Below are 16,123 nucleotides of genomic sequence, written 5' to 3'. Positions count from 1 at the left end.
GTGACCCTCGTAATTATTTTAGTCATTGCAGACCGAGACCATGCAGCCAGCTCATTATCGACTTGACTGACACACCTGCTGTATCTGCAAAGAAGACATTTGTATGTTTCTATTTAGCAGTGGCCACCAGTCATTCACATTGGCGACGATTCGTTTGTCGTCATCAAAACACTCCCATTCTGCAGTATTTCTTACGTTACATTTTTCACACTTCACTTTTGTAAACTGTTTCTCATTCTGCACAGCAACAGTGTTTATATCTGTTCGTTTGTTTTTGTTCATGCTTTGAGTGTCGCCGACATGTGCAACTATTCCTTTTGTGATCATGTTTGTGTATGTGTGTGTGTGTGTGTGTGTGTGTGTGAGAGAGAGAGAGAGAGAGAGAGAGAGAGAGAGAGAGAGTTATTGAAAATTGAGAGACTGTCTTGTATCTTACATAGAGACTTGAGGGGAGTGGGAGTGGGTTGACTTTCTTTCTTGTGGGAGGGGGGAGGGGAGCAGGGATGGGTCTGAACGTTAATTATAGGACATAATCTGCCAAGAGACGGTAGTGATGAATGAGCAGTGTGGTTTTACGTGTAAATATAGTGTCATATTAAGTGGCCAATCAGTTTAAAGAATGTGTGTCTTGCCAAGTTGGTCTGATCATTTACGAATTGTTTTTTTTTTTTTTCCTTTGTGGTTTTTTTGGATGTGGTAGTTATCTTGTAAGGTGAGGAGGTGTATTTTGTTGTTGTTTATCTTTATGATTTCCATGTCTGTGCCTCTGGCTGTAATTTTATGTTGGTCTTGGTGTACGTGGTCTCCAAAAGTTGAATGATATGTCCCACACTTCCATGCTCTTACATGTTCTTTGTATCTGGTGTCATATGTCCTCCTGGTTTGATATAAGTATCTTCCATCACATGTATTGCATTTCTGTTGGTATATTCCTGATTTCTGACCACGTTTTCCTATTGGTTTTGGAAGTATTTCTGAACTGAGTTACCGATTTGGTAGGCTATTTTTATGCCTTGCTTTTTGAAAATCTTGGATATTCTGTGGGTGTATTTGTGGTTGTATGTCATTGTGTACCATCTTTTACTTTCTGTTTCTTCCACACTTTGTATTTTTCCTATTCTTGTATTATGTGTATTTGTTTGCGAGTGGTTTTGTTCAAAAAATGGCTCTGAACACTATGGGACTCAACTGTTGAGGTCATAAGTCCCCTAAAACTTAGAATTACTTAAACCTAACTAACCTAAGGACATCACACACATCCATGCCCGAGGCAGGATTCGAACCTGCGACCGTAGCGGTCGCGCGGTTCCAGACTGTAGCGCCTACAACCGCACGGCCACTCCGGCCGGCGAGTGGTTTTGTCCTTGTGTTGATGACATCTGGGTGTTTGTTCTTTTCTGTTTCTTGATTTTTCTTGTTCAGCTTTGTCACTAAGTTTCTTTATAGCCACTGTTAGATACACTCCTGGATATGGAAAAAAGAACACATTGACACCGGTGTGTCAGACCCACCATACTTGCTCCGGACACTGCGAGAGGGCTGTACAAGCAATGATCACACGCACGGCACAGCGGACACACCAGGAACCGCGGTGTTGGCCGTCGAATGGCGCTAGCTGCGCAGCATTTGTGCACCGCCGCCGTCAGTGTCAGCCAGTTTGCCGTGGCATACGGAGCTCCATCGCAGTCTTTAACACTGGTAGCATGCCGCGACAGCGTGGACGTGAACCGTATGTGCAGTTGACGGACTTTGAGCGAGGGCGTATAGTGGGCATGCGGGAGGCCGGGTGGACGTACCGCCGAATTGCTCAACACGTGGGGCGTGAGGTCTCCACAGTACATCGATGTTGTCGCCAGTGGTCGGCGGAAGGTGCACGTGCCCGTCGACCTGGGACCGGACCGCAGCGACGCACGGATGCACGCCAAGACCGTAGGATCCTACGCAGTGCCGTAGGGGACCGCACCGCCACTTCCCAGCAAATTAGGGACACTGTTGCTCCTGGGGTATCGGCGAGGACCATTCGCAACCGTCTCCATGTAGCTGGGCTACGGTCCCGCACACCGTTAGGCCGTCTTCCGCTCACGCCCCAACATCGTGCAGCCCGCCTCCAGTTGTGTCGCGACAGGCGTGAATGGAGGGACGAATGGAGACGTGTCGTCTTCGCATTGGTGCCAATGATGGTCGTATGCGTGTTTGGCGCCGTGCAGGTGAGCGCCACAATCAGGACTGCATACGACCGAGGCACACAGGGCCAACACCCGGCATCATGGTGTGGGGAGCGATCTCCTACACTGGCCGTACACCACTGGTGATCGTCGAGGGGACACTGAATAGTGCACGGTACATCCAAACCGTCATCGAACCCATCGTTCTACCATTCCTAGACCGGCAAGGGAACTTGCTGTTCCAACAGGACAACAGGACAAAGCGTCGTCTCACGCGGTCTGCACGTCCAGCACGAACGCTGGTCCAACTGAGGCGCCAGGTGGAAATGGCATGGCAAGCCGTTCCACAGGACTACATCCAGCATCTCTACGATCGTCTCCATGGGAGAATAGCAGCCTGCATTGCTGCGAAAGGTGGATATACACTGTACTAGTGCCGACATTGTGCATGCTCTGTTGCCTGTGTCTATGTGCCTGTGATTCTGTCAGTGTGATCATGTGATGTATCTGACCCCAGGAATGTGTCAATAAAGTTTCCCCCTCCTGGGGCAATGAATTCACGGTGTTCTTATTTCAATTTCCAGGAGTGTATTAACAACTGCTGCGGAAGATGGCCACACAGACAAACGTAGCTTGGTTTTTCGCTCAGTCAGTTTTTTCAATCGAATGAAACAGTGGAATAGAGCTAGTCTTTACCGCCATATCAGCACTATTAATTTATCTCACACTATTCCCCTCCCCCCACCCAACCACCCACCATCCCCCGTAGCTGGGTGATTTCAGTGCATATGCGATAACCGGTTATGTCACTTATATTGACAAACTGCTCCGACTGGAAATGGAGGACAAAAGTCCTACGAACATGTCTAGAAATGGACGACAAGCGTGTAACTGCAAAAATCCGTCCTGGAACCCAGTACAGAGCTGTGTGGCATCCACGTCACAACAGACGTTCGAAGCGTCCTCAGTGAGATTGCATCTGATAGGAGTGATAGACACATGCAAGATACATATAATCGTATTTTGGCTTGAAACGTGATGGCTGGTCACTTTCCTGCAGCTTGTACTAGGATTCGCGTCAACATCCTGTATAACCCGGTCCTCCAAATCTGGGTATGCACAGTCTGCAGCCTCCCTGCACGTTGGTCTGTCTGAGAGGTCCCCTGAACACACAAACGTCCAAAAACGGCCTGAAATACTGTGTGATGTTGTTGGTGCCTCTGAGGGTACTTATTGTACACTACTGGCCATTAAAATTGCTACACCAAGAAGAAATGCAGGTGATAAACGGGTATTCATTGGACAAATATATTATAATAGAACTGACATGTAATTACGTTTTCACGCAATTTGGGTGCATAGATCCTGACAAATCAGTACCCAGAACAACCACAACACCATCGCAGGCGCTCCTGACTGTGATGCAGCGTCAAGGATAACTGCAACCGTGGTCTCCGAGCTGATAGCCCATGCTGCTGCAAATGTCGTCGAACTGTTCGTGCAGGTGGTTATTGTCTTGCGAACGTCCCCATCTGTTGACTCAGGGATCGAGACGTGGCTGCACGATCCGTTACAGTCATGCGGATAAGATGCCTGTCATCTCGACTGCTAGTGATACGAGGCCGTTAGGATCCAGCGCGGCGTTCCGTATTACCCTCCTGAACCCACCGATTCCATATTCTGCTAACAGTCATTGGATCTCGACCAATGCGAGCAGCAATGTCGCGATACGATAAACCGCAATCCGACCTTTATCAAAATCGGAGACGTGACGGTACGCATTTCTCCTCCTTACACGAGGCATCACAACAACGTTTCACCAGGCAACGCCGGTGAACTGGTGTTTGTGTATGAGAAATCGGTTGGAAATTTTCCTCATGTCAGCACTTTGCAGGTGTCGCCACCGGCGCCAACCTTGTGTGAATGCTCTGAAAAGCTAATAATTTGCATATCACAGCATGGTCAGTAGTGTAGGATAGCCATGCTGCGTCCCAAGCGTTTACGTCTGCTTGGCCGTACAGAAACGGTATCTCGGCTTCTTCCCGACTTGAATACCGGACCATCCTGCTGCTTACAGTATGCTACGTCAATCACACAGCCTGCAACACACAAGGGACACAAAGCACATCGTCAGAGAAACTGTCATTCGTCAGCACCCTCTGTCGTGGCAACGATGCATTTCCGGACATATGTTCAACGTACCTTTTTCCTTCTGTTTCCAGTCAAGAATCGGTCCCTGCAGTTTGTTGGATTTATTAATGTTCACCTTGCATGAATGTTCCGAGGGAGTCCCAGGGTTTCACTGATTCCACTTACATACATGTTCAGCCTTTTCGATTATACCGCGTGGTTATAATTAAGCTGATGGTGTTCCAAGGGCGGCAGTGTGGGCTGTATACACCACAGGACGCTGAAACATCCTACGTACACTATCTGATCAAAAGAATCCGGACACCTGGCTGAAAATGACTTGCAAGATCGTGGCGGCCTCCATCGGTAATGCTGGAATTCAATGTGGTGTTGGCCCACCCTTAGCCCCGATGACAGCTTCCACTCTCGCAGGCATACGTTCAGGTGCTGGAAGGTTTCTTGGGCAATGGCAGCCCGCTCTTCACGGAGTGCTGCACTGAGGAGAGGTATCGATGTCGGTCGGCGTTCAGAAACATCCCAAAGGTGCTCTATAGGATTCAGATCAGGATACTGTGGAGGCCAGCACATTACAGGGATGTTATTGTCGTGTAACTACTCCGCCACAGGCCGTGCATTATGAGCAGGTACTCGATCGTGTTGAAAGATGTAATCGCCATCCCCGAATTGCTCAACAGTGGGAAGCAAGAAGATGCCAACCTTTTTCCAGTGTTCAATCGTCCAATGTTTAGGCTCGTTACACCAAGCGAGGCGTCGTTTGGCATTTACCGGCGTGGTGTGTGGCTTATGAGCAGCCGCTCAACCATGAAATCCAAGTTTTCTCACCTCCCACCTAAGTGTCATAGCACTTGCAGTGTCTGGATAGATGATGATTACGACCATCTTCAGCTGTCGGCGGTCTCTGTCATTCAACAGACGACGTCGGCCTGTACGCTTTTGCGCTGTACGTGTCCCTTCACGTTTCCAGTGCACAATCACTTTGGAAACAGTGGACCTAGGGATGTTTAGGAGTATGCAAATCTCGCGTACAGACGTGTGACACAAGTGACACCCAATCACCTGACCACGTTCGAAGTCCATGAGTTCAAATGGTTCAAATGGCTCTGAGCACTATGGGACTTAACTTCTAAGGTCATCAGTCCCCTAGAACTTAGAACTACTTAAACCTAACTAACCTAAGGACATCACACACATACATGTCCGAGGCAGGATTCGAACCTGCGATCGTAGCGGTCGCACGGTTCCAGACTGTAGCGCCTAGAACCACTCGGCCACTTCGGCCGGCCTCCATGAGTTCCGCAGAGCGTCCCATACTGCTGTCTCACGATGTGTAATGACTACTGACATCGCTAATATGCAGTAGGTGCCAGAACAACGCACCTAATGTGAAAAACGTATGTTTTTGGGGTGTCCCGATACTTTTCATCACGTAGTGTATATCTAATAAACGCAAGTAAGTACACTTCCGTACATTTATCACTGCCTACGATTACATGCTTATATCCACCAGTCAAATAGCCAACTATGCAGAAACTGGATGGCAGTTTCTTTTAACTAAGCTTTTGACCACTTTCTGAAATAATACAATTATCAGTCGTCAAGGTCTGAAGTAGCTGATTTAGTTATTGATTTTGAGATTTAGCGTCAGGCTGTGTTTAAATCTATCACTGTAATTTGTGCTTAAAAAACAAGAGGTATGCAGGCAGTATTGCTTCTAATGCAACAGTTAATCTGCCATGTTTGAAAATTCACTTGAGCAACTACTGAAAATAAATGCAATTAGAGGTTTAACTCAAGCCAAATCAACTTGAAAATACCCAGAAAATGGTGACCAGTGCGTCAGCGTTACTTTCAGTTCCGTTTAAGTGAACAAGACAGAACTTCACAAAACATTTGAATCAGATATATTGTGGCATGTGGAGGTACGTTTGTTTGTCATCACAATATTAATCCTAGTCATTTACTATAATATACGGCATACAAAGCACGACTGTGATTTGACTTAAGGTTAAATAAACTGTAGAATTACTATTCACATTGTGTTCTGTTCAACACTTGCACTAAGAAAACTGTCATTCGATCTACAACCGTAATTTTAAAAAATAGTGAAAAATCTTGCTTGGTTGCCGGTGTGCGATCAGAATAGGTTGTGGTAAAGAATTCTGTATGGTTTCTTCATGTCTCTGACAAATTGAATGACTGCGGTCCTCCCATTCCAGAGCCTCTGTTCCTGTTGTGGTCTTCAGTCCTGAGACTGGTTTGATGCAGCTCTCCATGCTACTCTATCCTGTGCAAGCTTCTTCATCTCCCAGTACCTACTGCAACCTACATCCTTCTGAATCTGCTTAGTGTATTCATCTCTTGGTCTCCTCCTACGATTTTTACCCTCCACGCTGCCCTCCAATACTAAATTGGTGATCCCTTGATGCCTCAGAACATGTCCTACCAACCGATCCCTTCTTCTGGTCAAGTTGTGCCACAAACTTCTCTTCTCCCCAATCCTATTCAATACTTCCTCATTACTTACGTGATCTACCCATCTAATCTTCAGCATTCTTCTGTAGCACCACATTTCAAAAGCTTCTATTCTCTTCTTGTCCAAACTATTTACCGTCCATGTTTCACTTCCATACATGGCTACACTCCATACAAATACTTTCAGAAATGACTTCCTGACACTTAAATCTATACTCGATATTAACAAATTTCTCTTCTTCAGAAACGCTTTCCTTGCCATTGCCAGTCTACATTTTATATCCTCTCTACTTCGACCATCATCAGTTATTTTGCTCCCCAAATACCAAAACTCCTTTACTACTTTAAGTGTCTCATTTTCTAATCTAATTCCCTCAGCATCACCCGACTTAGTTCGACTACATTCCATTATCCTCGTTTTGCTTTTGTTGATGTTCATCTTATATCCTCCTTTCAAGACACCATCCATTCCATTCAACTGCTCTTCCAAGTCCTTTGCTGTCTCTGACAGAATTACAATGTCATCGGCGAACCTTAAAGTTTTTATTTCTTCTCCATGGATTTTAATACCTACTCCGAATTTTTCTTTTGTTTCCTTTACTGCTTGCTCAATATACAGATTGAATAACATCGGGGAGAGGCTACAACCCTGTCTTACTCCCTTCCCAACCACTGCTTCCCTTTCATGTCCCTCGACTCTTATAACTGCCATCTGGTTTCTGTACAAATTGTATATAGCCTTTCGCTCCCTGTATTTTACCCCTGCCACCTTTAGAATTTGAAAGAGAGTATTCCAGTCAACATTGTCAAAAGCTTTCTCTAAGTCTACAAATGCTAGAAACGTAGGTTTGCCTTTCCTTAATCTTTCTTCTAAGATTAGTCGTAAGGTCAGTATTGCCTCACGTGTTCCAGTATTTCTACGGAATCCAAACTGATCTTCCCCGAGGTCGGCTTCTACTAGTTTTTCCATTCGTCTGTAAAGAATTCGTGTTAGTACTTTGCAGCTGTGGCTTTTTAAGCTGATTGTCCGGAAATTTTCACATGTGTCAACACCTGCTTTCTTTGGGATTGGAATTATTATATTCTTCTTGAAGTCTGAGGGTATTTCGCCTGTTTCATACATCTTGCTCACCAGATGGTAGAGTTTTGTCAGGACTGGCTCTCCCAAGGCCGTCAGTAGTTCCAATGGAATGTTGTCTACTCCGGGGGCCTTGTTTCGACTCAGGTCTTTCAGTGCTCTGTCAAACTCTTCACGCAGTATCGTATCTCCCATTTCATCTTCATCTACATCCTCTTCCATTTCCATAATATTGTCCTCAAGTGCATCGCCCTTGTATAGACCCTCTATATACTCCTTCCACCTTTCTGCTTTCCCTTCTTTGCTTAGAACTGTGTTTCCATCTGAGCTCTTGATGTTCATACAAATGGTTCTCTTATCTCCAAAGGTCACTTTAATTTTCCTGTAGGCAGTATCTATCTTACCCCTAGTGAGATAAGCCTCTACATCCTTACATTTGTCCTCTAGCCATCCCCGCTTAGCCATTTTGCACTTCCTGTCGATCTCATGTTTGAGACGTTTGTATTCTTTTTTGCCTGCTTCATTTACTGCATTTTTATATTTTCTCCTTTCATCAATTAAATTCAATATTTTCTGTTCCTGTAAAAAATTGAAATGAGCGTTGGCGTCATTGACCGGGAGGCCCCTTACGGGGCAGGTGCGGCCGCCTTGGTGCAGGTCTTACTACATTCGACGCCACATTGGGCGACCTGCGCGCCGGATGGGGATGAAATGATGGTGAAGACAACACAACACCCAGTCCCTGAGCAGAGAAAATCCTCGACACAGCCGGGAATCGAACCCCGGCCCGTAGGACGGCAATCTGTCACACTGACCACTCATTTATTGGGGCCGACGTTGTTCCTGTGGTATCACATATCAGTACCATGCCATTGGCATTCTACAGCTGGTAATGGTATGGCAAGTTGGCGATGGACGCCGACAGTGGTCTCGCGAAAGGTGGCGGACCCAATGGTGCATTCCGAGCCACACTCCAGCCACTCTGTACCATGAGCGCCGTCTGCCGACGCAATACAGAACGGCCAGTTGAGGACGCTCATCCACTTGAGCCTGGAACCACTTCCTAGCAACAGTGATATCTGGACTCTGTTTCTTGCTACAAGATTTGTAATGAGTCTTGATTCGTTTGGAGAAATACAAGTAAAGTAAATCTTCTGTTTGTTGGGTTAAGTTGCTCACTAATCTTCCTACTCCTGTGCAGCTTTCCTTATGACGGCAGTTGCCACACCACTCTGTATCCCACCTCACCTTACCATTGTCTGCAAAGTCGTATGCAAGAGTTTCCCCTTCAGCCATGGCTCAGTAAACTTCAGAACATCACAAGTCTGTAAACTCTTGCACTCCCGACCAAAGAATTTGAGAGAAAAACTATAAAAAAGTAATAGCCACACGAATTTACAAATAATTCGATGGAAAATTAATTACAATATTAAATATACACCTCCAGCCATCAAAACGCATCCATTCGTAGCCGTCTCCCAACAGCTTGCCATCTGTCTTTTCTTCACTACAGCGAGCGCCAGTGCTAGGCACGTCAAAAGTTCAAATGTGTGTGAATTCCAGAATGAGATTTTCACTCTGCAGCGGAGTGTGCGCTGATATCAAACTTCCTGGCAGATTAAAACTGTGTGCCAGACCGAGACTCGAACTCGGGACCTTTGCCTTTCGCCGGCAATGCTCTACCAACTGAGCTACCCAAGCACGACTCACGCCCCGTCCTCACAGCTTTATTTCCGCCAGTACCTCGTCTCCTACCTTCCAAACTTTACTGCAGCTCTCCTGCGAACCTTGCAGAACTAGCACTCCTGAAAGAAAGGAATTTCTAAGTGACCAAACGGCTGAGATCATCGGTCCCTAGACTTACACACTACTTAAACTAACTTATGCTAAGAACAACACACACACACACCCATGCCCGAGGGAGGACTTGAACCTGCGGCAGGAGTGGTCGTGCAATCCAAGACATTGCGCCTCCAACCGTGCGGCCACTCCGCGCGGCGGCACGTCGAAGTCATCCAGACATAGCGCCATTGAGATTCCCTAACTGATGTGGCTGAAATTTGACCTCCATAAATCATACGAGGAACGGCCTTGCCGCAGTGGTTACACCGCTTCCCGTGAGATCACCGAAGTTAAACGCTGTCGGGCATGGTCGGCACTTGGATGGGTGACCATCCAGGCCGCGATGCGCTGTTGCCATTTTTCGGGGTGCACTCAGCCTCGTGATGCCAATTGAGGAGTTACTCGACCGAATAGTAGCGGCTTCGGTCAAGAATACCATCATGACGATCGGGAGAGTGGTGTGCTGACCCCAAGCCCCTCCTATCCACATTCTCCTCTGAGGATGACACGGCGGTCAGATGGTCCCGATGGGCCACTTGTGGCCTGTAGAGGGAATGGTGGTTACAAATCATATGAGGGCCAATTTCGGTTGAAAAAATGTAGAATTTGTTTGGGGGGGGGGGCATCGTTGGAATCCTCCCGCTTCAGCCCTTACAGTTTCATGAAGTTTCCATAACTGGCGGCGCTATACGGAACCTTCAAAATGGTGTCTGTAACGGAGCTGCAGTCCAAGCACAGAGCTGTCCTTTCATTTCTTTTTGAACATTTTGAATTTCTTTCGACGGAAAACCGGTGCATCGCAGATATTCTTAGACGTTTCCAGAATGTCTACGGAGACCTGTCAGTGAAACAAAGCACGGTCAGTCGTCGGGCGAGGCGTCTTTCGTCGTCGGAACAAGGTCGCGCAGGCCTGTCCAGTGTCCTGTGTGCCGGCTGGCCGCGCACAGCTGTGACTCCTGCGGTGCTGGAACGTGCGGACACTCTCACTCGAGCTGATCGACGGATCACAATGAGAAGTGTCGCTGCTCAGCTGGATACCTCTGTTGGCAGTGCTGAACACTTGTACAACGGTTTGTATGCCTAAAGCCGTCGGCCCACGGACCGTGCATCCGAACGTTGAGCGTTGAGCGTGCCGAGTTTCTGACGTCATAGCGTGGAATAGCACGTTCGGGAGTCTTCCCGAACGTGCAGAGCAAATATCTGGCATTTGAGATATTCTGAGCGTGCGTCTGAGCGTTGCCCAATGAGATGGCACAACGCCACCTACATCACACACACGCCGTCTGTGGTGTCACCGCCAGACACCACACTTGCTAGGTGGTAGCCTTTAAATCGGCCGCGGTCCGCTAGTATACGTCGGACCCGCGTGTCGCCACTATCAGTGATTGCAGACCGAGCGCCGCCACATGGCGGGTCTAGAGAGACTTCCTAGCACTCGCCCCAGTTGTACAGCCGACTTTGCTAGAGATGGTTCACTGACAAATTACGCTCTCATTTGCCGAGACGATAGTTAGCATAGCCTTCAGCTACGTCATTTGCTACGACCTAGCAAGGCGCCATTATTATTTGCTATTTATCTTGTGATGCATGTACCGTCAGACCGATGTACAACAATTATGGATTAAAAGTTAAGTATTCCAGCAGCAACGTACCTTATTGGCTATATTAATTACTGAAACGTCCCTTTAGAAAAATTATACACGACTGAGCTTAAACTGACACAATATTTTTAGCGCAACGCAATCTGACTTTCAAAAATCCCTACAAAAGAATGGCCCTGACTAACATTAATCTATACCTTTCACAAATCACTTACCTCACAAAAATCTTCGTTACTCAAGCTACTGCAATACAGCGAGCGCCACTACTGCCAGCTAAATAAAAGATTCAAACTACTGAAGGCACTAACTACTGATAGGCATAGTTAGCAAATGAAAGATTTTAATAGAGAACAAACAATGTATTTACCTTAATAGTGTTGAAAAACCATAATATACATGTTCTTGACATCCATTTTTACAAATTTCGAAACTCCGCCATCTCTCTCCCCACATCCACCACTGCTGGCGGCTCACCTCCAGTTCATGACATCCATTTTTACAAATTTCCAAACTCCGCCATCTCTCTCCCCACATCCACCACTGCTGGCGGCTCACCTCCAACTGCGCAACGCTACGCGCTGTTCACATCCAGCTGCCGCTGCCCAACACTACAATGGCAGACAACAATGCAAACTAGCCACAGCCTGCACACAGCACAGCCAGTGATTTTCATACCGAGCGCTACGTAACGTTGCCAATAAGAAAATATAAACAGCCTACTTACATTACATTGTCCTGTTCCAGACCTCACGCCAGCCTGCGTGAGCTTAAACGCGTGCCTTTCGGCTACCGGTCATAGTGGCTTGGCTGTCTTGCCAAGTCACAACACCGTCTCCCTTCAGTACAGGGTTGTGAGGCGCCATATTGGCATTCATTTCAAGCCTATATGTGTATATGCCTTTTCTGAACACCAGTAAGTTGAGAATTACTGGAAAACCGTTTGTTAACTGTGTGATTCATTGCAATAAGATAATGAGAAAAATCATATTCGTGGCAAAAGAATTATTGTAACTTGCGTATTAAGAGAGTAGGCTATTTGAAGGCAGCGACACGCTGAAGATCCACCCAAAACGCATTGTTCTTGGTACAATTTGTTATAATTAAATTTCAATTAGTAACATGTTTACGATTAAGGTTTTCAGAAAGGGATAAAACAATATGATTTGATACCAGGAATGTGTTGTTGGTTTATCGTGCCGGCACGGTAGCTCAGCGTGCAACAACAACGAACTGAAATGTTTGTCTTTCGACGTCCGCCCAGAGCAGATACAACGAACGAATACAAACAAAATGAGATTTTTAAAAAATACGTATATACTATAATATTTGATGTTATGTAAATATAAGTTCACCTTTTTTTGAGGGGTGACTACGTTCGATTGGCTTAATGTACTAGACAGCTTGCGCTACTTATATAGAGATATTTTGCTCCTTTTTCTTTTACGCTTCGTAATTCACATGTTGCAAAGATTCTACTACTGAGTAGGATCAGTGATCAAGTAAGACTGACCTTGGGGTTTTACTAAAATGTGGGAATGATGAAATAATAAAACTTATTTATTATTCTTATGCGGAGAAGTATTCAAATTTTGTACCGCACTGTTTGTAATGGAACTTTTATAAGCCTTATTGAGTGGACATGGTACTTTCCTTTTCGTGGACGATGTGCTGCTCTCATCTAATACATTCCCCTCTTTGGGGAAGTGTGAGGGGGAGTTTGTAGCCTTTTGGCTTTTACTCCCCTGTGTACGTGTGTGTGTGTTTTCTCTATATATTTTTGGTGTCTGTGATATGTGATGAATTGTTGTGAATATGTCTGGTACTTGCCTGGGGTAGGCGAGATGATTGGTGTTATATGGGAAGGAACTGGATTAGGGATTGGGTGTTGGGATTTTCTCTTCGACTTAATCGTCGAAGATCGTCATAGGGCGCTTGTGCTTATCGCGGGACATGTCATACCGACCTAGGGAGTGGATGAGTGCATTTCCGGATCTGGAGGAACCTTCATAGAAGGCCCTTGCCAGATCCTGGAAACGCTCTCTCAGGAGTGGGATTTCCGGTGCGGCGTGCAGGTCGTCTGTGGGGAATCCAAGTGGTAGATGTAGTGCCCTTCTGAGGGCGCGGTTCTGCAGCCTCTGGAGTTTGTCCAGGTGCTGCTTTGCCGCGTATCCCCAGACAGGGCACGCATACTCCATTACCGGCCGGATCAGGGCCTGGTATACATTTACTGCTACTGGGCAGGGAAGGGAGCTGGTTGTGTTCAGGATAGGGTATAGGATGGACATTCTGGCGCAGACCTTCCTGTGGACCTCGTCTATGTGGGGTTTCCACGTAAGACGAGAGTCAAAGGTTACGCCAAGGTACTTGGCGGTTCTGCGCCAGGGGACTTGGGTTCCATTTAGGTGGAGGTGGAGGGGTCGTGGACGATGTAGGAAATGTGTGTTTTAATAGAGCTAACGTGGGAATTTCACTCGGGCCCGATGAGTAAACAGTGTGATTTACTCCCTCAACTGCCGCTGGAGTGCGTTGCGATCGCGTATACCACATTGGGGCCGCCGTACCGCATGTACAAGTCGCATCGTTTCTGAGCGTTCAGCAGCATGTTGAACTTCGCACGCTCAGCGTTAACGTTTGACAGCACGGTCCGTGTGCCGACGGCTTAACTTAGTACAATGTATAGCAACAAAGGAGCATCTGCGTAGAATTGTTTGTGTGTTACGAGGCTCCTCGTGACTATTTTTTGTCGAATATCGTCACAGGCGATCAAAAATGGGTTCATAAAGCGGGCTTTCAATAAATATGATGTGGTGTGATGGCCCTCAACTACTAACCCTCCGACTCAGATTTGCAATATTAAAAGTTTTGGCTGGTTTCGTTCTGTAGGGGCCGGGTTACAGGTAAAATACTGCAGAGTCTACAGTATACGACAAGAATCCACGCATGAATCGAATGGTCGAAGGTTTATAGCACTCGGCAATTGCGAATTATGACCGTAACGTATACATTTACAAATGAAATACTGCAGTTAAATAAAATCTGCAGGTACTATCTTAACGACTTTAAATGATTAGTATTATAGTAGACGTACCTTTGGGAATGCGATATATTTCTGCAAAACACTTATTGCTGTTGATGGTCCAGCAATTAAATAAAACATAAGTTGAATAACAGGCAAACAATAGATTCCTGCTGGACGTAATTACACTACTGGCCACTAATATCGCTACACCTCAAAGATGACGTGCTACAGACGCGAAATTTAACGGACAGGAAGAAGATGCTGTGATATGCAAATGATTAGCCTTTCACAGCATTCACACAAGGCTGGCGCCGGTGGCGACACCTACAACGTGCTGACATGAGGAAAGTTTCCAACCGATTTCACATTGCCTGTTGAAACGTTGTGATGCCTCGTGTAAGGACGAGAAATGCGTACCATCACGTTTCCGACTTTGATAAAGGTCGGATTTTAGCCTATCGCGATTGCGGTTTATCGTATCGCGACACTGCTGCTCGCGTTGGTCGAGATCCAATGACTGTTAGCAGAATAAGCAATCGGTGGGTTCAGGAGGGTAATACGAAACGCCGTGCTGGATCCCAACGAGATGACAGGCATCTTATCCGCATGGCTGTAACGGATCGTGCAGCCACGTCTCAATCCCTGAGTTAACAGATGGCGACGTTTGCAAGACAACATCCGTCTTCACGAAGAGTTCGACGACGTTTGCAGCAGCACGGACTATCAGCTCGGAAACCGTGACTGCGGTTATCCTTGACGCTGCATCACAGACAGGAGCGCCCGCGATGGTGTTCTCAATGACGAACCTGGGTGCACGAATGGCAAAACGTCATTTTTTCGCATGAATCCAGGTTCTGTTTACAGCATCATGATGGTCGCATCCGTGTTTGGCGACATCGTGGTGAACGCACATTGGAAGCGTGTATTCGTCATCACCATACTGGCGTATCACCCACCATGATGGTATGGGGTGCCATTGGTTACACGGTCGGTCACCTCTTGGTCGCATTGACGGCACTTTGAACAGTGGACGTTACATTTCAGAGGTGTTACGACCCGTGGCTCTACACTTCATTCGATCCCTGCGAAAGCCTACATTTCAGCAGGATAATGCACGACCGCATGTTGCAGGTCCTGTACGGGCCTTTCTGGATACAGAAAATGTTCGACTGGTGCCCTGACCAGCACATTCTCCAGATCTCTCAACAATTGGAAAAGTGTGGTCAATGGTGGCCGAGCAACTGGCTCGTCACAATACGCCAGTCACTACCCTTGATGAACTGTGGTATCGTGTTGAAGCCGCATTGGCAGCTGTACCTGTACACGCCATCCAAGCTCTGTATGACTCAATGCCCAGGCGTATCAAGGCCGTTATTATGGGTGGTTGTTCTGGGTACTGATTTCTCAGGATCTATGCACCCAAATTGCGTGAAAATGTAATCACATGTCAGTTCTGGTATAATGTATTTGTCCAATGAATACCTGTTTATCATCTGCATTTCTTCTTGGTGTAGCAATTTTAATGGCCAGTAGTGTAGCTATGAACAACAACATAGCATGCGAGATATTCACTTCTAAACACATACTACGTCTTCACTGTAGAAGCCACAGAAATCTCAAAAGTGCACAAGTCGACACTCGTAAGTATTTCTGTCTGCCGCGACCACGCACAAACCGCTCTACTCTCCAAGTCCTTCCCGCGACTGTGCGTCCGTCGCGCCGTCGCGTCCAGCACTGCCCGTGTCCAGTGCGACCATCCTTCGGGACGCACTCCTGAGAACTCCCCCCTCGTGTC

Source organism: Schistocerca cancellata, chromosome 10 (assembly GCF_023864275.1).
Source record: "Schistocerca cancellata isolate TAMUIC-IGC-003103 chromosome 10, iqSchCanc2.1, whole genome shotgun sequence".
Classification (NCBI taxonomy): domain Eukaryota; kingdom Metazoa; phylum Arthropoda; class Insecta; order Orthoptera; family Acrididae; genus Schistocerca; species Schistocerca cancellata.
This window is presented reverse-complemented; position numbering follows the sequence as displayed.